Source organism: Phyllobates terribilis, unplaced genomic scaffold (assembly GCF_046119375.1).
Source record: "Phyllobates terribilis strain yellow unplaced genomic scaffold, ASM4611937v1 Scaffold_1__5_contigs__length_1240528914, whole genome shotgun sequence".
NCBI lineage: Eukaryota > Metazoa > Chordata > Amphibia > Anura > Dendrobatidae > Phyllobates > Phyllobates terribilis.
The window spans coordinates 382,699,633-382,719,039 of NW_027362761.1; the positions used below are offsets into that span (position 1 = coordinate 382,699,633).

Consider the following 19,407-nt stretch of genomic DNA (forward strand, 5'->3'; position numbering starts at 1 on the left):
CCCTTCCAATCTACCAGAAAAAAGGTTTTTCCTCTTACCCTTTTGGTGGCCAGAATGTTCTCTACCTCAAACTCGTTTTCAGCGGAAACCAGTGCAGGAGGCGTACCTGTAGACTTGGAAAAAGAGTTAAGTACCACGGGTTTGAGGAGAGATACATGGAAGGAGTTAGGGATCCGCAAGTTGGCCGGGAGTTTCAATTTATAGGCCACTGGGTTGATTTGTTTGATAACTTCCAGTGGGCTGATGAACCGAGGCCCTAACTTGTAGGAAGGAATCTTGAGCCGGACATACTTGGACGAGAGCCAGACTTTATCTCCAGGACGGAATTGTGGAGGATCCAGGCGTTTTTTGTCAGCGTGTTTTTTCATCCGCTCAGACGACTGAAGGAGTGCGGATCGGGTACTCTCCCAAATGGAGGAAAATTTGCTAACGAGAGATTCCACAGCCGGATTGTCCACCGAGGTGGAGACGGGAAATGGGATCCGAGGATGCTGACTGAAGACTACAAAAAACGGGGATTTGGAGGAAGATTCGCTCTCGTGATTACTGTAAGAGAATTCGGCCCATGGCAGGAGATCCACCCAGTCTGAATGGTGGGCATTAACGAAGTGCCGGCGATAACTGGTCAGGATCTGATTGATCCGCTCCACTTGACCATTAGACTGTGGGTGGTATGCGGAGGAGAAGTCCAGGGTGACGTCTAGCAGCTTGCATGTGGCTCTCCAGAAACGTGAGGTGAACTGGACCCCACGATCCGACACGATGTGGAGGGGCAGGCCATGGAGACGGAAGATGTGGCGGATAAAGTCTTTAGCCAGCTCGGGTGCAGACGGGAGGCCTGGCAGGGGAATGAAATGAGCCATTTTGGAAAAGCGGTCAGCGACCACCCAAATGACCGTACAACCGACAGAGACAGGGAGATCTGTTATGAAGTCCATAGCTATATGCTGCCAGGGGGCAGCAGGTACTGGAAGAGGAAGGAGGCGACCGGCTGGCAGGTGTCTCGGAACCTTGTTGCGGGTGCAGGACACACAGGCAGAAACAAAGTCTATTACGTCCTTGTGCAGGGTAGGCCACCAGTAGTGCCGGGTGATAAGCTCCTGTTGGGACCTCTGACGGGACAGTTCATGACATAGGTCCGAGAGCGAGGGAGCTTGGGTGCCACCAGGTTCCATGGCCCGAGCAAACTGTAACGGGTCTGAGAGGCGGAACCTCTGAGCAACTATACAAGGGGGCGGTCCTTGTAAGGAAGCGGGTGGCTCCCGGGGAAGACGGGCAGGTAGTCACGGCAAGTGACAGGGACAGTCTCTGGGTAGAAGGGCAGGTAGTCACGGCAAGTGACAGGAACAGTCTCTGGGTAGAAGGGCAGGTAGTCACGGCAAGTGACAGGGACAGTCTCTGAGTAGAAGGACAGGTACTCACGGCAAGTGACAGGGACAGTCTCTGGGTAGAAGGACAGCAGGCAGGTGGCTGGTGAGCGCTCCCAGGTGAGCGGGCTAGAGTCTTTGGACAGGCAGGTGGTCACGGCAAGTGACGGCAGAGCCTCCAGGTAGGCTAGCAGGCAGGTAGCAGGTGAGCGCTCCCAGGTGAGCGGGCAAGAGTCTCTGGACGGGCAGGTGGTCACGGCAAGTGACGGCAGAGCCTCCAGGTAGGCTAGCAGACAGGTAGCAGGTGAGCGCTCCCAGGTGAGCAGGCAAGAGTCTCTGGACAGGCAGGTGATCACCGCAAGTGACGGCAGAGCCTCCAGGTAGGCTAGCAGGCAGGTAGCAGGTGAGCGCTCCCAGGTGAGCGGGCAAGAGTCTCTGGACAGGCAGGTGGTCACGGCAAGTGACAGCGGAGCCTCCAGGTAGGCTAGCAGGCAGGTAGCAGATGAGCGCTCCCAGGTGAGCGGGCAGGCTGGTCCATAGACAGACTGACAGGTGTCGGAAGGCAGACCGTCGGACCGCAGGCTTGCAAGCAGGTAAACGGATATCAGGCAGGTATCAAGCAGGAATCTGGCAGGTGACTGGCAGGTAACTGGTAACGGGACCTGAGGGCTGAAGCAGAGTGAAGGCTTTGCAACAACATTGCTCGGGCACCTCCATTTTGGAGGAGGTGCCTTATATATGGTGAGGTCCTCCGGCCATTGGCCGGGGACTCCTTAGGACGGAGCACAGTGGCCGGGAAGCAGCGCGTGCTGCCAGCAGAGCGGGAGGAGGAAGCCGGGCACGGAGTGGAGAGGTGAGGGGAACAGCGTCCCTGCCTAGTAGGAGGCAGGGACGCCGACGCTACACCTTCCACATTTTGTCCTTCATCTCCTTTTTTAAATGAGCTCCAAGAGCACCTTCAAAACAAACATAAACCTTTCCTTTTACCCTATCATCTTGCACTATCCTATCCCCTTCCTTATCCTTTTCAGTTTGCACTGACACCAAAACACTTCTTCTACTCATATCTACAACCTCAGCCTGAACAGCTGTTAGAACCTTGCTCTTAGGTTTTTTTTCCTTTGCTGGTCACATGACCTTGTTGGCCTATTTAATCCTGCTCCGCCCTTCTGGCTTTGCTGGACTTCATTGTATATCTACTTTCTAGCTAGCCTGTGCTCTGTGTCTTGCTCTGTTAGTTTGCTTGGTCTACTGACCTCTATGTTCTATATATTTTGTTTGTTCGTCTGTCTGCTACTATTTCTGTTAGGAGGTGTCCCATATTCCTCCCAGTCCTTAGTACTTGTAGGGATTCCTTCCCCACATCTATAGGTCTCCGTACAGACTAGCTTAGGACTTTAGCAGGTCTGATCGCAGGATCAGGTCCCCTGTTACATCGTAGGGATTAAGCTGAGTTCTATCGTAGGGACAGATCTCCTCTCTTTCCTTAGCTCTGGTAGCAGAACATAACAGTAAGTCCAGCCAGCAAATTCTCTAAGGAAAGATTTTTCTGTTCCATCATGGTGTCGGTTCAGGATTTGGTTCATCGCCTGCAGGGACTCTCTCTGGAGGTGGCCGAGCTCCGTCAGCACGTGAGTAACTGTCCTGGAGCACATTTCTTGGAGCCTAAGGTATGTTTGCCGGATTTATTTTTTGGTGAACACCGAGAATTTTTTTCATTTAAAAATGCTTGCTTATTGTATTTTCGTTTGAGACCTAAGTCCTCTGGGGATGAATCCCAGCGCGTAGGGTTCATAATGTCACTTTTGCGCAAAGAGCCTCAGGAGTGGGCCTTTTCTTTGCAACCTAGTGATTCATGCTTCAGATCAGTGGATAGTTTTTTTTCTGCTTTAGGACTATTATATGATGATCCTGACCGTGTCGCATCAGCTGAGACTGAGTTGAGACGTTTAAAACAGTGATCAGGTAATGTGGAAAAATATTGTACTCATTTCCGTCGTTGGTCTACTCAAACAGGGTGGAACGATTCTGCTCTGAAAAGTCTATTTCTTGCTGGGCTCAGTGAAAGGGTTAAAGACCTGCTAATTGCTTATCCTACACCTGAAGATTTGCAACAGGCTATGCAATTAGCTATACGGGTGGATAGAAGACTGCGTGCAAGGGTTAATGAGAGCAAATCCTCTGCTATGTCAGTTTCTGGTTATGAGAATGTGTGTACTAACAGTGGTGAACCGATGGAGATTGGATCGGTGGCACCTCGCTCTCAAGAAAAAGACCGTCGATTTTCTGAAGGCTTGTGTTTCTATTGCGGAAAATCTGGTCATTTGATTAAAGGCTGTGAGCTTCGTATGAAGAAAGAAAAAAAAATGGTCAGTCACGCCCGTATTGCCTGTTTAAATTCCAAGGGTATATTTTTAGCTGCTTCCACGATTGCTCAGAAAAAATTAATGGAATTTCGGGTGTTTGTTGATTGCGGGTCTACTCTGAATGTAATTGATGGGGGATTCGTGGAAAGACTCAATTTAAAACCTGAACCTTTATCATCCCCCATTGCTGTGGTTTCTGTGGATGGTTCCCCTTTGAAGAATATTACTCTCAAGGTCTGTGAATTTCCTCTCACTATTAATGGTGTTCACCATGAGAAATTGGATTTGGTAGTGTTGAATAACTTGCCTTCTCCAGTAATATTGGGATTGCCCTGGTTAAAATTTCACAATCCTGTACTGGATTGGTCTACCAGTGAAATTAAATCCTGGAGCCATAAATGTTATGACAAGTGTTGTAACGGGCGTATTGCAGCTTTGGATAGGGGAGAATTGCCTGTTCCTATTCGGGATTTTTGGAGAGTTTTTTCTGAGAAGGAATCGCAAGTTTTGCCTCCCCATAGAGACTACGATTGTTCTGTTGAATTTGTCCCTGGAGCGACTCTTCCTAAAAGTCGTTTATTTAACCTTACTATTCCTGAGAGGAAGGCTTTGGAGGAATACATACAGACAAGTTTGGCCGCCGGTCACATTAGGCCCTCTAAGTCTCCTGTGGCGGTTGGATTTTTTTTTGTAAAAAAAAAGGACGGCGGTCCTTGTCTGGATTTTCGTGAGATTAACAAAATTACTGTACGCAATCCTTACCCACTGCCATTGATTCCTGATCTGTTTAACCAGTTAATGGGGGCCAAGTGGTTCTCTAAAATTGACCTTAAGGGGGCATACAATCTGTTGCGCATGAAGGAGGGTGACGAATGGAAGACTGCTTTTAACACTCCTGTGGGTCATTTTGAGAATCTGGTTATGCCTTTTGGTCTTACTAATGCTCCTGCATTTTTTCAGAATCTGATTAATGACATCCTTAGACCTTTGATCGGCAAAAATGTGGTTGTGTATTTGGATGACATTTTGATTTATTCGCCGGATCTGGAGTCTCATTGGCGGAGCGTGCGTGAGGTATTACAGTTATTAATGGACAATTCGCTTTTTGCTAAGCTGGAGAAATGTGAGTTCGCTGTACAGAGAATTAGTTTTTTGGGCTACATTATCTCCAGCAAAGGTTTTGAGATGGATCCGGTTAAGGTTCAGGCTGTGCAGGAATGGCCTAGGCCTATTGGTTTGAAATCGATACAGAGGTTTTTGGGTTTCGCCAATTACTACAGAAAATTCATAAAAATTTTTTCTAGTATTGTCAAACCTCTGACTGATCTCACCAGGAAAGGTGCTGATGCGGTTCAGTGGTCTTCTGAGGCCATTGAAGCTTTTGTGTATCTCAAGGAGAGGTTCACCTCTGCTCCCATCCTTATGCAGCCTGATGTTACTAGGCCGTTTTTGGTTGAGGTTGATGCTTCCTCTGTGGGGGTTGGCGTAGTATTGTCTCAGGATAACGGGGATGGATTACATCCCTGTGCCTTTTTTTCAAAAAAATTTTCGGAGACTGAACTGAATTACGATATTGGTAATCGGGAATTATTGGCTATTAAACTCGCATTTGAACACTGGCGCCACTTCTTGGAAGGTGCGGAATTTCCCGTTCAGGTTATTACGGATCATAAAAATCTGATATATCTTGATGCTGCCAAGCGCCTGAATGCCCGTCAGGCTAGGTGGGCACTGTTTTTCTCGCGGTTTAATTTCTCCGTTACTTACATCCCTGGTACTAAGAATGTTAAGGCGGATGCCTTGTCTCGCAGTTTTTCTCCCATAGTCGATGCTGAGAAAGAGGAGAACATTTTACAAGAAGGTGTTGTGATAGCTGCTTTGGACTCCGTTTTGGAAAATGAGATTCTTAAAGCACAGGAGAATGCCCCTTCTAACACTCCTCATGGGAGGTTGTTTGTGCCTGGGACCTTTAGGAGAGATTTGTCTGTTGAGTGTCACGAATCTCGGTTGGCAGGTCATCCCGGAATCTCTGAGACCAAGAGACTGGTGGGTCGCAGTTTTTGGTGGCCTGGATGGCAGAAGGAAGTCATTAAGTGGGTGCGTCAATGTACTATATGTGCTAGATCTAAGTCCTCACATACTCCTGCTGCGGGGTTGCTTTGTCCTTTGGAGGTTCCCAGTGCTCCTTGGACACATTTGGCTATGGACTTTATAACTGACCTTCCCCCCTCTGAGGGTTTTACTGTCATCTGGGTGGTCGTGGACCGTTTTAGCAAGATGTGTCACTTGGTTCCTTTCGTCAAACTGCCCTGCGCTAAAACTCTCGCTAAGGCCTTTGTCAAGGAAATTGTCAGACTTCATTGCGTTCCTACTGACATTGTTTCTGATAGGCGTCCTCAGTTCGTGGCTCGTTTTTGGCGTGCCTTTTGTGATAGGTTGGGAGTTCATTTGTCGTTCTCGTCCGGATATCATCCTGAATCTAATGGCCAGACAGAAAGGAAAAACCAGGATGTTGAGCAGTTCTTGCGTTGTTTTGTGGCAGACAATCAAGAGGGGTCGTCTGAGTTTCTGCCACTTGCTGAATTTGCTCTGAACAATCATACATCTTCTTCTGCTGGTTGTTCGCCTTTTTTTTGTTGTTCTGGGAGACATCCGTCGTTTGGGTCGTTCTCCAAGTTGGGATCTGCCGTGCCTGAGGAGGAGAATTTTTCCGGTGATTTGGAGAGAGTTTGGACGGATGTGCGTGGTAATCTTCAGGAGGCCAACAGAAAATCTAAAGACTACTTTGATAGGAAACGACAGGAGGTTTTGTTCGCTGTTGGTGACATGGTTTGGTTGTCCTCTAGGAATCTGCGGTTGAGGATTCCTTCAAAGAAATTGGGTCCCAAGTTTGTAGGGCCCTTTAAGGTGCTTCAGGTTGTCAACCAATCTGCTGTTAGGTTGGAGGTTCCTACCTCCTGGAGAATTAATCCGGTATTTCATGTCTCTCTGTTGAAAAAAGCTGTTGTATCGGATTGTGACGCCTCTGCCTCTGTTCCTCCGGTGGTGGAGGACAGGGAATATGAAATTTCTCGCATCCTTAACTCTAGACGGTATAGAGGTAGTTTGCAGTATCTTGTGGCCTGGAAAGGTTTCGGTCCCGAGGATAACTCTTGGGTGAGGTCGGATGATGTTTCCGCGTCCAGACTTATCAGAGCGTTTCACAGGAGATTTCCTGATAAGCCTGGTCCTAGGGGATCCGGAGGATCCTCTTAGAAGGGGGGGTACTGTTAGAACCTTGCTCTTAGGTTTTTTTTCCTTTGCTGGTCACATGACCTTGTTGGCCTATTTAATCCTGCTCCGCCCTTCTGGCTTTGCTGGACTTCATTGTATATCTACTTTCTAGCTAGCCTGTGCCCTGTGTCTTGCTCTGTTAGTTTGCTTGGTCTACTGACCTCTATGTTCTATATATTTTGTTTGTTCGTCTGTCTGCTACTATTTCTGTTAGGAGGTGTCCCATATTCCTCCCAGTCCTTAGTACTTGTAGGGATTCCTTCCCCACATCTATAGGTCTCCGTACAGACTAGCTTAGGACTTTAGCAGGTCTGATCGCAGGATCAGGTCCCCTGTTACATCGTAGGGATTAAGCTGAGTTCTATCGTAGGGACAGATCTCCTCTCTTTCCTTAGCTCTGGTAGCAGAACATAACAACAGCTACCTGACCTGTAGGATTATGCCTGGCCTTCCACATGGGATCTGGGGACCCCGTAAGCCCGCTATTCGCCCGCTCCAACTTCTCAAGCAATTCCCAGATGCCCCCAAGTAAATTAACAATCGATCCCCTTTCCTCATCCAGAGCTCCCACAACTGACCCATAAAAAGAAAAATGCCGAGTAGAAACTGGGGCCTAGCTAAAACCCACCCCCGGGGGAAATGATACTAGGAAAAGGCTTACAAGACATAGGTATATACTCACCAGACTGCGTCGGTGCAGGAAACCCACCAGCCAAAGATCCAGGGTCCTGTCGGTCTTCCTCTTGTCCCATGGGAAAAAGCCCTTCAGCAGCTCAACCAGGGCCTCCCTGGCCAGCCGCCATGCACGAACCCGGCATAACAACCAGGGAGCTCACTGAAGGCTGCATCTCATTTTGTAATCCACATCTTCTTCAAGTCTAATCCAGTCTTGGAGACTGCAGCACCCCTGAACTAGGGTGCATCCACCATAAAGATTCTCCAAAAGTACAAGCAGCCCCTCCCACTGGAGCTTCATTGGAGACCGAGGCACTAGAGAAAGCAGGGCCGGTCACATGACCGGTTGCTGGCTTGCATTTCTGCACTGGCCCCGTTTGCCTGAGAAGATTCCTCCCAAGCTGAAAACTGCGGCCCGAGAGAAGGGGCATGCTATGACATGAAGGGTCCCTGGTGGGGCTCCTGTGGCGCCACTGAGGTCAAGAAACCACTTCCAGTGACAGATGTTCTGGTGGTTGGGTCCTGTGTGTGTGTGCTGGGCTGCAGGCATCGCAGTCTCACTGACGGCTTCCAGCCCTCCGTGGATCTCCTGCAGCTGCGACGTCACCCAGGCTCCATTTGTGCCACTGTGTGCCAACAGCAGTAAGTCCAGGATCTCTTCCACAGCTGCCATTTTGACTAGGTTACTGCAGGAGGGAGGTACTGTCACGGGTTTGTCAGATTTATCAGACAGTCGTTCTGGATCTGGCTGCAGAAGGTCACTGCGTTTGGCATTGCAGACAACTTCTTAATCCTTCTGACTTTTTGACCCAGTGGCAACCTCCCTCCTGCTCTGATTGACACACCCTGGTCTGGGTGTTTATAAACTTTCAGTCTGCTTCAGGGGGTCGCCGGTGATATTTTCCCTTGTGAAGGCTTGGAGCAATACCAGCGGGCTAGCTTCCTCTCTGGTGCCCATGGAGGACGTTTAATGTTATCGCTCTGGTTCTGCTCAAGCTAAGTTTTCCCCCCTTTGTTTGTCTCCCTTGTTGTATTTAGTTTATAGTGGGGACTGACCAGTGCTCACTCCCCCTTCCCTATCTAGGGCCTAGCTCTAGGGATATACAGGGATTAGGTTTTCTGTTCGGCGATAGGTGCGGAACCTATGTAGGGACGGTAGGACAGGTATGGTGATATTAGATCTGCCTAGGGATCTCCACTCCCCCTTTCCCTAGCGTTGGGCTACCCTCCCTTCATCCCTTCATGTTGCACTTAGTCTTTCCCACACTGTGTGTGACAGGTACATAGGGATGCAGAGACCTCTACAGAGTGGTGCCTACATGCATCTTAGGAGGCCACCACCCTTTCACAACAATTTATAGCCCCACTTTTTTACCAACCACCCCCCTTCTCCTCTCCTTGAACTTTTTACCCTACTTAACTACAACCTTACCTAAACTATTTTAATTCATGTCTTGACCTAGATAGCTGAGTCATGGGTCACTGCGCCAGGGCTGCGTATTTCCTTTCTCACTTCCTTCGGACTTAACTGACATATGGAGGAAGTCAGAAAGCAACAGCAGTTCTCACTACTTCTGGGTGTCAGTTTTAGCCAAAGGAAGTGAGAGGGAAGCAGCCACTGATTGGCCGCAGGGGTCACGTGGCATAATAACATCACACAAGCATCGGTAGACAAGGCGCCAACACCACAGGAATGATGCCAGCACCGGAGAGGAGTATAGGCTGTTGTTATTTTATATAGGGGAATATAGCAAATGAGAAGGGGTTTTCCGAGTAGTGACAACTCCTATAACATCCTCTATGCTATGGCTACTGCTCATGTGTGGTACAGTAGATAGGTGAACAGGATCTGCTCTTCTTTATGTGTGCAGTATGTTGGGGTTATTTTAGCAGCTAGTCTCTGTCAACTCTGGATCTCAGCGCAGAGAAAATCTCCAGCTTTAGATATGAAGCCTGTAGAGGCTTATTAATTATCAAAAAGGGTCTCTCTTTCAAAGAAGATCTGTCACTTGCAAATAAAAAAAGTTAAAGGGGTTTTAAAAAAAATGCCAGTGTATTTTAATGATAAATACAAGCTTCTTTCTAATTATCTTGCGCTGCTGATACTGCCTGTGAGCGGCGCTATTGGTGGCTGCTCATAGGATTATGTGACCCCCGGCTGCAGCCGGCTCTGACATCCGCTGACGTTACGACAAGTTGAGGCTGCAGCCGAGTGTCCCTCTTCCGCGTTCCACGGCACCCGGCATCCACCGCGTGCTCTCCCTCTCCTCATTCACTGGGAAAACGCACGGTGGATGCTTGGTGTGACGCAGGGGAATAACCCCGCCCACAACCCAGCAGCCACCGCGGGGACCCCAGCGCTGAGTCACGCCTCACTTGTTGTGACATCAGCGGGGGGTCACGTGCTGCCTGTGAGCGGCCACCGATCTTGCCTGTGAGTGGCGCTATCAGCAGCGCAAGGTAATTAGAAAGAAGCTTCTATTTATCATTAAAACACATTGGCATTTTTTTAAAGGTACCGGACAACCCCTTTAAATAACTTCTAAAAATCCCAGAGCTCCCTAATTCTGACACTTTTTTTTTCTGTGGTGTATTGTTCTATTGTAGAGAAATACCTGTACATTGCTTTGGAAGGGCAATATGTGAAATCTCTGCTTGTGCATCTGGGCATTAGTGTTTCTTCAGAGTCTTATATAGGGACGTGTGCTTTCACCCCTCCCTCCCAGGCACTAGCAATCACAGCCTGGCAGCATCGGAAACTAATAGACTGCTAAATCAATTGGCCAGCTGTGATTGGCAGCATCTGGGATGGAGGGTGAGAAAGTCCAAGCCTCCAGAGAAATCTCTGAAGAAATGCAGAGTTGAACGACAAGCAGCGATTTCACATGTCGTGCTCCTATCCTCTTTATGTAGGACTGGTGAAATAAATGTATTTCTCCTATGGGAGTTTGGGGACTCCCTTTGTCACTATTATGGCTACATTATATAAATCTAATGTTGACACTAATCTGACCTGATACATCTTCAGGTAACATGCCGGGTAATCATTTATCAACCCTTCAGGTGAAATGTCATAGACAATCCCTCTGGAGAATGAGAGTAGGTATATTGCTCCAGGGATTTCTTCCCTTGGCAGTAGGGCTGGCTCAGGCTATGGGATAGAGTGGGTGGGAGGGGGCAGAGTGTTTGACAATTCTTGCTGTGCTTGCATCCTGACTTACTTCATCAATACTGCATGCAGCTGTAGGGTGCTGCCTGTGTTCTCTGCTGCAAACCCAGGACTGGCAGTTCTATCTATTCTCTCCAGCTAGCCCCCTCCAAAAAATGCATATCCTCCTCAACCAATCATCATCATCACCATCATCATCATTTCAACCACTCTAAATGGATACAAAGCAAATATATTTCTTCCTTGGTTATACCAGGTTCTGTATGTTTTAAAGGAATCGGGGGAAGTTGTAACTTTGACATATGATTCTTCCTTCTAAGGTAAGTGGCTTGTGATTTATCTTCTCAGTTAAGTTGGAACCAGCAGAGGGGACAGCAATGCTGCAGACTGATGTATGTACAGGGCTGCACACTTTCTATAGCAATGCAGCTTTGGAGTTTGGCTGAATGCAGGTGCATAGGTATCTCTGATCTTTGCTGCATACAGTGTGAGATCCAATAGGTTTCAGATTTGACATTATGCAAATCTATTAAATGTCCAATGTGTGTGCTTTTAATAGCAGCATAAGAAGCCTGCATGTAAAATCAGGTGTAGGGAATAAATTCCTGCCCTATGTCTATTTCAGTGTGTAAGCAGTACATCAATGCTGAATGCCATACTAAAGGCTCCTAATAATATTTTTATTATGCATCATTTAGCACTGCAGGGAATGGATTACAGATTGTCACAACAGTCTAGTTGTAATAGTGGTAATAAACACCAACCAAATACAGCATAGTTTGCCAGATACAGCAGAGCTGAGATAAGGTGACTATGGATGTAATCATAATAACAATCCAACTGACTGATGATAATTGCAATATCTATACAATGCCTGCTGATTGAGCAAGTATTGAATGTATTCATGTTTCTTGTTTATTACTAATAAATGGTACAATAGCATAGAAAAAAATTCATATGCGGTAATACAAAAAAGCAAGATTTGCAGCAGTCAAATGGAGAACTTCCTTTCATAATTAAAATCTATGCCCTTTTTAACGATCGACATTCCATAATAATAAATCATGCAAAGCTAAAAAATTGTCCTGATGATGGCCAACCTGAGACTTTCAGTCAGATCACTTTTTATTACATTCAACTAAGTAAAACGATATTATGTTCAGTTCCTAAATGCCAAGAGAATCATCATTTATAATAACCACATTTAGACTATGGCTATTATCTTAGTTTGTAAATAAAAAACACAAAATTATTTAGAAACTTTACTATTCCTCGCTCCTCCTGTACCAGTCGCCGTCACATTGTGTTCAAGATTATTGTAATTGTTCTTGTATGTATACCCCTTCTTCACATGTAAAGTGCCACGGAATAAATGGCGCTATAATAATAATAATAATAATAATTACTTTACTATTTTGTTCTTCTAGAGACACCACTTCCCTCCACCCTTCCATTTTGTGAACAATCCTCATTATTTACTAAAAAGAATTATTTCAGGAAAAAGTTCAAGATAGATCCACATATTTATATCTTTGGAAACATTTTACCCTCTGAAGTTTTAAACGGGGAAAATAATCAAAATAATTATTGTTAATGACCTGACTGCACAAGACATAGTTACATAGTTACATAGTTTATAAGGCCGAAAAAAGACAAGCGTCCATCCAGTTCAGCCTATTTCTTGTGCACTGCAGCTATTCTGCAGCGTTGATCCAGGGGAAGGCAAAAAAAAACCATGCGGTATAGGCCAATTTACATCATTGAGGAAAAATTCACTTCCCGACACCAATCTGGCAGTCAGATTAAATCCCTGGATTAATTAACTATCACTAAGCATAAGATGTAATTTTATTGTTCTCAAGAAATGCGTCCAGGCCTCTCTTGAACTCATTAAGTGAGTTGGACATCACCACTTCCTCTCCCAGAAAGTTCCAGAGTCTCACGGCTCTGACCGTAAAGAATCCCCTTCTATGCTGGTGCAGGAACCTCCTTTCCTCCAGACGCATAGTGTGCCCCCTCGTCTTTGTCACCATCCTTGGTATAAACAGGTCATGGGAGAGATCTCTGTACTGCCCCCTGATGTATTTATACATGTTTATGAGGTCTCCCCTAAGCCTTCTCTTTTCTAACGTAAATAGGCCTAATTTTGACAACCTCTCTGGGTATTCTAGTCCCTCCATTCCCTTTATTACCTTAGTCGCCCTCCTTTGTACCCTCTCTAGCTCCAATATGTCTTTCCTGAGCACCGGAGCCCAGAACTGTGCACAATATTCTAAGTGCGGCCTTACCAGCGCTTTATACTGAGGAAGAACAATGTTCTCATCATATGCCCCTATTCCTCTTCTGATGCATGCCATGACTCTATTTGCCTTCGCAGCTGCTGCCTGACACTGGGCACTCCAATTTAATTTGCTATTAACCAAGACGTCCAGGTCCTTCTCCATGTCAGATTTCCCCAACGGTTTCCCATTTAATATGTATGGGTGACTGCTGTTTTTCTTTCCCATGTGCATGACCTTACATTTATCGGCATTGAACCCCATTTGCCATTTTTTGGCCCAACTCCCCAATTTATCTAAATCCTCATGTAGCTGTGCCCTATCCTCATCTGTATTAACTACTTTACAAAGTTTAGTATCATCTGCAAATATTGCTATTTTACTATGCAACCCTTCCACTAGATCATTAATAAATATATTAAATAATATAGGGCCCAAGACAGACCCTTGAGGCACCCCGCTAGTAACCCTGACACCCCCTGAGCTTACTCCATTGATAACCACCCTCTGCTTTCTATCACTCAGCCAGCTATTTACCCACTTGCACACATTATCCCCCAGACCAAGCATTCTCATTTTATATACCAACCTTTTGTGTGGCACGGTATCAAACGCTTTGGAGAAGTCAAGGTATACAACATCCACTGACTCTCCCCTGTCCAGCTGTGAGCTCACCTCCTCGTAGAAGGCGATCAGGTTTGTTTGGCAGGAGCGATCCCTCATGAATCCATGTTGATATGGAGTTAGACAGTTATTATCATTAAGATATTCTACAATAGCATCTCTAAGAAATCCTTCAAACATTTTACCCACAACAGACGTTAAGCTTACTGGTCTATAGTTCCCAGGGTCACTTTTAGACCCCTTTTTCAATATTGGTACCACATTTGCTTGGCACCAGTCTAGTGGGACAGTCCCTGTCCATAAAGAGTGCTTGAATATAAGATACAGCGGTCTGTCTATCACATTACTTAATTCTTTTAGTACCCGGGGGTGTATGCCATCTGGGCCTGGTGACTTGTCTATTTTGATATTATTTAGGCGTTTCTGAACTTCCTCCTGGGTTAGGTGGGTGATATTTAGCGGAGGGTTTACTTTATCACTCTGCATTTCCTCCGATAAATTGTTTTCTTTTGTGAAAACAGTGGAGAAGAAGCTATTGAGTAGGTTTGCTTTACCCTCATCGCCCTCTATGATTTTACCCAGGTTATTTTTCAATGGGCCAACTCCATCAGTTTTAATCCTTTTACTGTTTATATAGTTAAAGAACAGTTTGGGATTCGTTTTACTTTCCTTGGCAATTAGTCTCTCTGTCTCCTCTTTTGCTATTCTTATTTCTTTCTTACAGATTTTGTTTTTTTCCCTATAAGATATTAGCGCTTCCTCGCTGCCTTCTTGTTTAAGTTTACCGAAAGCCCTTTTTTTGTTTTTCATTGCCCTCTTGACTTCCTTATTTAGCCACATTGGCTTCCTCCTATTCCTAGCCCTTTTATTCCCATAAGGTATGTACCTTCTACAGTGACTATGTAGGACTGTTTTGAAAATTTCCCATTTTCTATCCGTGCTCCTATTACTAAAGATACTATCCCAGTCTATAAGGTGAAGGGAATCTCTTAGCTGATCAAACTTTGCCCTCCTGAAGTTCAGTGTTTTTGTGACTCCCTTGCTGGGCACCCTACTGAAGCACATGTGGAATTGTATAATGTTGTGGTCACTATTTCCCAGGTGCCCCCCGACCTGCACCTCAGTTATTCTGTCTGGCCTGTTAGTTAATATTAAGTCTAAAAGGGCCGTCCCTCTAGTTGGTTCCTGCACAAGTTGTGACAAATAATTGTCATTTCTCCCAACTTCGCAGCCCTTACAATCTAATTTTGCTCCTATTGAAGCCCCTTAGTGTTCCCACACACACTAAGATATCCCATTCATGGCATCTATAAAGTATGATGCCCTCCACATGGTATGATAGACCCTACTCAACCCTACACACTGTATAATGGCCTACATACAGTATAATGGCCCCCATTAGCCCTCCAAACAGTATAATATCCCCCACAAAAGCCTCCAAGCAATAAAATACTCCCCACACACAATATTTCACACAGTATGATGAACCCCACACAATCCTCCACACTGTATAGTGGCCTGCACATAGTATAATGGCCCCCACTAGCCTTCCAACCAGTATAGTGGCCCCCACATATCCTTCCAAAGAATATAACGCCTCCCATATAGGCCTCCAAACATTATAATGACCCTCACATAGCCCTCCAAACAATATAGTAACCCCACATAGCCCTTCAAACAGTATAAATGCCGCCCACATAGCCCTCTAAACATTGTAATGACCCTTTCACATCCCTCCAAACAGTATAGTGGCCACCTCACAGTATGATGGCCCCCATCTAGCCTTCCAAATAGTATAATAGCCCCCAACATAGCCCCCAAATAGTATAATGGCCCCCAATATAGCCCTCAAAATAATATAGTGACCCCCATATAGCCCTCCAAACTGTATAATTTGAGCTTTCAGATTTCTGTCCTATTCCCTTGAGTTCCAAAAGCCACATATTTTGGTTAATAATTCCTCCTTGATTTACTTTTTATAACAATTCGTAAAACTTTTCTACAATGAAGGACCATTTTATATTTTGAAGTACAATATGTCACGAAAAAACAATCTCAGAATCAGGGGGATTCGTTGAAGCGTTCCAGAGTTATTACCTCATAAAGTGACAGTGGTCAGAATTGTAAAAATTGGCCTGGTCATTAACGTGCAAACCACCCTTGGGGGTAAAGGGGTTAAAACATGACTTACCAAAAAGAGACAAAAATATGCAGAGTCAAAAATGCGATAAAACGCACTAAAATGCAATGAAGCCTAATTTACTTAATAGGTATAAAAATCTGCAACATCAAAAACTCACCAAAAGCTCATCATGGGAACATAGCCTTAGGGGTATATTTACTATTCTTGAAAAATGGGTGTCTGAATGAGCCCTGTCATTCATAAAACATAGCCGGCTCTAAAATATTTACTGCTGTATTTCTGTAGATAAATATACAGTAGCCAAACTTCTAAGCAACGCTAAGAATTAGCAATTATTGTTTGAGTGATTACATTCAGTTTGGGGCAATTGTAAAATGTATGCTCACCTTTGTAACCCATTAAAAAAAAATAGGATCCCAATTGGCATCTAAATTGGCAAAAATGAAATAACCCTGTAAATAGTCTGGGTTCCAAGATCTTACTGTTTTGGATACAGCATATCTGCAGGCTTATGTGTCTCCGTGGTTACAGACTACAAAAATTTGTATAGTTTGATCCTGTAGTCATCAAACTATAAACACACTAGGCGTTTTTTCAGCATTTTATTGATGCAAATTTTGTGCTGCGTTTCACAGTACCAGCAAATCTATGAGATTCCAGAAATCTCATACACACACCTTGTTTTTTGTTTCATCAGCATTTTGTGCTTTGCATAGATTTTTTGCAGAATAGAGCATGTCACTTCTTTCAGCATTTTTTCAGTGTTTTTCACCCACTAGAAGTAATGGGTGGTGAATAAACACTTAAAAAACGCACCAAAAAAATGCAGGTATCAGGTTTTGCATCGGTTTTTGTGCCAAAACTTGATGAAATAGAATGAAAATTTTTTTTTTCACTGAACTTTATGTACATGCATAAAAAGACAAAAGAACAGTGAAAAAATTGCAGCAAAAAACAAGCAAAATCCTGAACAAACCTTCCTGGCAAGAGATCAGGCTTTGCTGCAGAAAAAAAACGTTGAAAAAACGCCTAGTGTGAACATAGCCATAAACTATATCTTCCTTACATACAGTACATTCGCAGGTTCATCCTGCAAGTGTTTGTAGGAGGTAACCATGGAGACATACAGTACAGACCAAAAGTTTGGACACACATTCTCATTTAAAGATTTTTCTGTATTTTCATGACTATGAAAATTGTACATTCACACTGAAGGCATCAAAACTATGAATTAACACATGTGGAATTATATACTTAACAAAAAAGTGTGAAACAACTGAAAATATGTCTTATATTCTAGGTTCTTCAAAGTAGCCACCTTTTGCTTTGATCACTGCTTTGCACACTCTTGGCATTCTCTTGATGAGCTTCAAGAGGTAGTCACCGGAAATGGTCTTCCAACAATCTTGAAGGAGTTCCCAGAGATGCTTAGCACTTGTTGGCCCTTTTGCCTTCACTCTGCGGCCAGCTCACCCCAAACCATCTCGATTGGGTTCAGGTCTGGTGACTGTGGAGGCCAGGTCATCTGGCGTAGCACCCCATCACTCTCCTTCTGGGTCAAATAGCCCTTACACAGCCTGGAGGTGTGTTTGGGGTCATTGTCCTGTTGAAAAATAAATGATGGTCCAACTAAACACAAACCGGATGGAATAGCATGCCGCTGCAAGATGAAAATATGTCTTATATTCTAGGTTCTTCAAAGTAGCCACCTTTTGCTTTGATGACTGCTTTGCACACTCTTGGCATTCTCTTGATGAGCTTCAAGAGGTAGTCACCGGAAATGATTTTCAGTGAACAGTGAAAAATTTGCAGCAAAAAACAAGCAAAATCCTGAACAAACCTTCCTGGCAAGAGATCAGGCTTTGCTGCAGAAAAAAAACGTTGAAAAAATGCCTAGTGTGAACATAGCCATAAACTATATCTTCCTTACATACAGTACATTCGCAGGTTCATCCTGCAAGTGTTTGTAGGAGGTAACCATGGAGACCTACAGTACAGACCAAAAGTTTGGACACACCTTCTTATTTAAAGATTTTTCTGTATTTTCATGACTATGAAAATTGTACATTCACACTGAAGGCATCAAAACTATGAATTAACACATGTGGAATTATATACTTAACAAAAAAGTGTGAAACAACTGAAAATATGTCTTATATTCTAGGTTCTTCAAAGTAGCCACCTTTTGCTTTGATCACTGCTTTGCACACTCTTGGCATTCTCTTGATGAGCTTCAAGAGGTAGTCACCGGAAATGGTCTTCCAACAATCTTGAAGGAGTTCCCAGAGATGCTTAGCACTTGTTGGCCCTTTTGCCTTCACTCTGCGGCCAGCTCACCCCAAACCATCTCGATTGGGTTCAGGTCTGGTGACTGTGGAGGCCAGGTCATCTGGCGTAGCACCCCAGCACTCTCCTTCTGGGTCAAATAGCCCTTACACAGCCTGGAGGTGTGTTTGGGGTCATTGTCCTGTTGAAAAATAAATGATGGTCCAACTAAACGCAAACTGGATGTAATAGTATGCCGCTGCAAGATGAAAATATGTCTTATATTCTAGGTTCTTCAAAGTAGCCACCTTTTGCTTTGATGACTGCTTTGCACACTCTTGGCATTCTCTTGATGAGCTTCAAGAGGTAGTCACCGGAAATGATTTTCACTTCACAGGTGTGCCCTGTCAGGTTTAATAAGTGGGATTTCTTGCCTTATAAATGGGGTTGGGACCATCAGTTGTGTTGTGCAGAAGTCTGGTGGATACACAGCTGATAGTCCTACTGAATAGACTGTTAGCTGCTTTTTTCTTGCCATAATACAAATTCTAAGTAAAGAAAAATGAGTGACCATCATTACTTTAAGAAATGAAGGTCAGTCAGTCCGAAAAATTGGGCAAACTTTGAAAGTGTCCCCAAGTGCAATTGCAAAAACCATCAAGCGCTACAAAGAAACTGGCTCACATGAGGACCGCCTCAGGAAAGGAAGACCAAGAGTCACCTCTGCTTCTGAGGATAAGTTTATCCGAGTCACCAGCCTCAGAAATCGCAGGTTAACAGCAGCTCAGATTAGAGACCAGGTCAATGCCACACAGAGTTCTAGCAGCAGACACATCTCTACAACAACTGTTAAGAGGAGACTTTGTGCAGCAGGCCTTCATGGTAAAATAGCTGCTAGGAAACCACTGCTAAGGACAGGCAACAAGCAGAAGAGACTTGTTTGGGCTAAGGAACACAAGGAATGAACAATAGACCAGTGGAAATCTGTGCTTTGGTCTGATGAGTCCAAATTTGAGATCTTTGGTTCCAACCAGCGTGTCTTTGTGCGACGCAGAAAAGGTGAACGGATGGACTCTACATGCCTGGTTCCCACCGTGAATCATGGAGGAGGAGGTGTGATGGTGTGGGGGTGCTTTGCTGGTGACACTGTTGGGGATTTATTCAAAATTGAAGGCATACTGAACCAGCATGGCTACCACAGCATCTTGCAGCGGCATGCTATTCCATCCGGTTTGTGTTTAGTTGG

General features: G+C 45.0%; 1 protein-coding gene across 5 annotated transcripts in view; it reads left to right on the top strand.

The window, feature by feature from the left end:
* Window positions 1-10,803: 10,803 nt before the first annotated feature.
* AIFM3 (AIF family member 3) overlaps window positions 10,804-19,407 on the top strand; it is a 172,050-nt gene continuing 163,446 nt past the window's right edge. For 2 of the 5 annotated variants that reach the window (XM_073676459.1, XM_073676464.1), the window contains exon 1: window positions 10,804-11,170. The gene's annotated coding sequence lies outside the window, so the exon portion shown is untranslated. The remainder of the gene's footprint in view (window positions 11,171-19,407) is intronic. The other 3 variants (XM_073676471.1, XM_073676479.1, XM_073676484.1) reach the window with 3 other exon arrangements.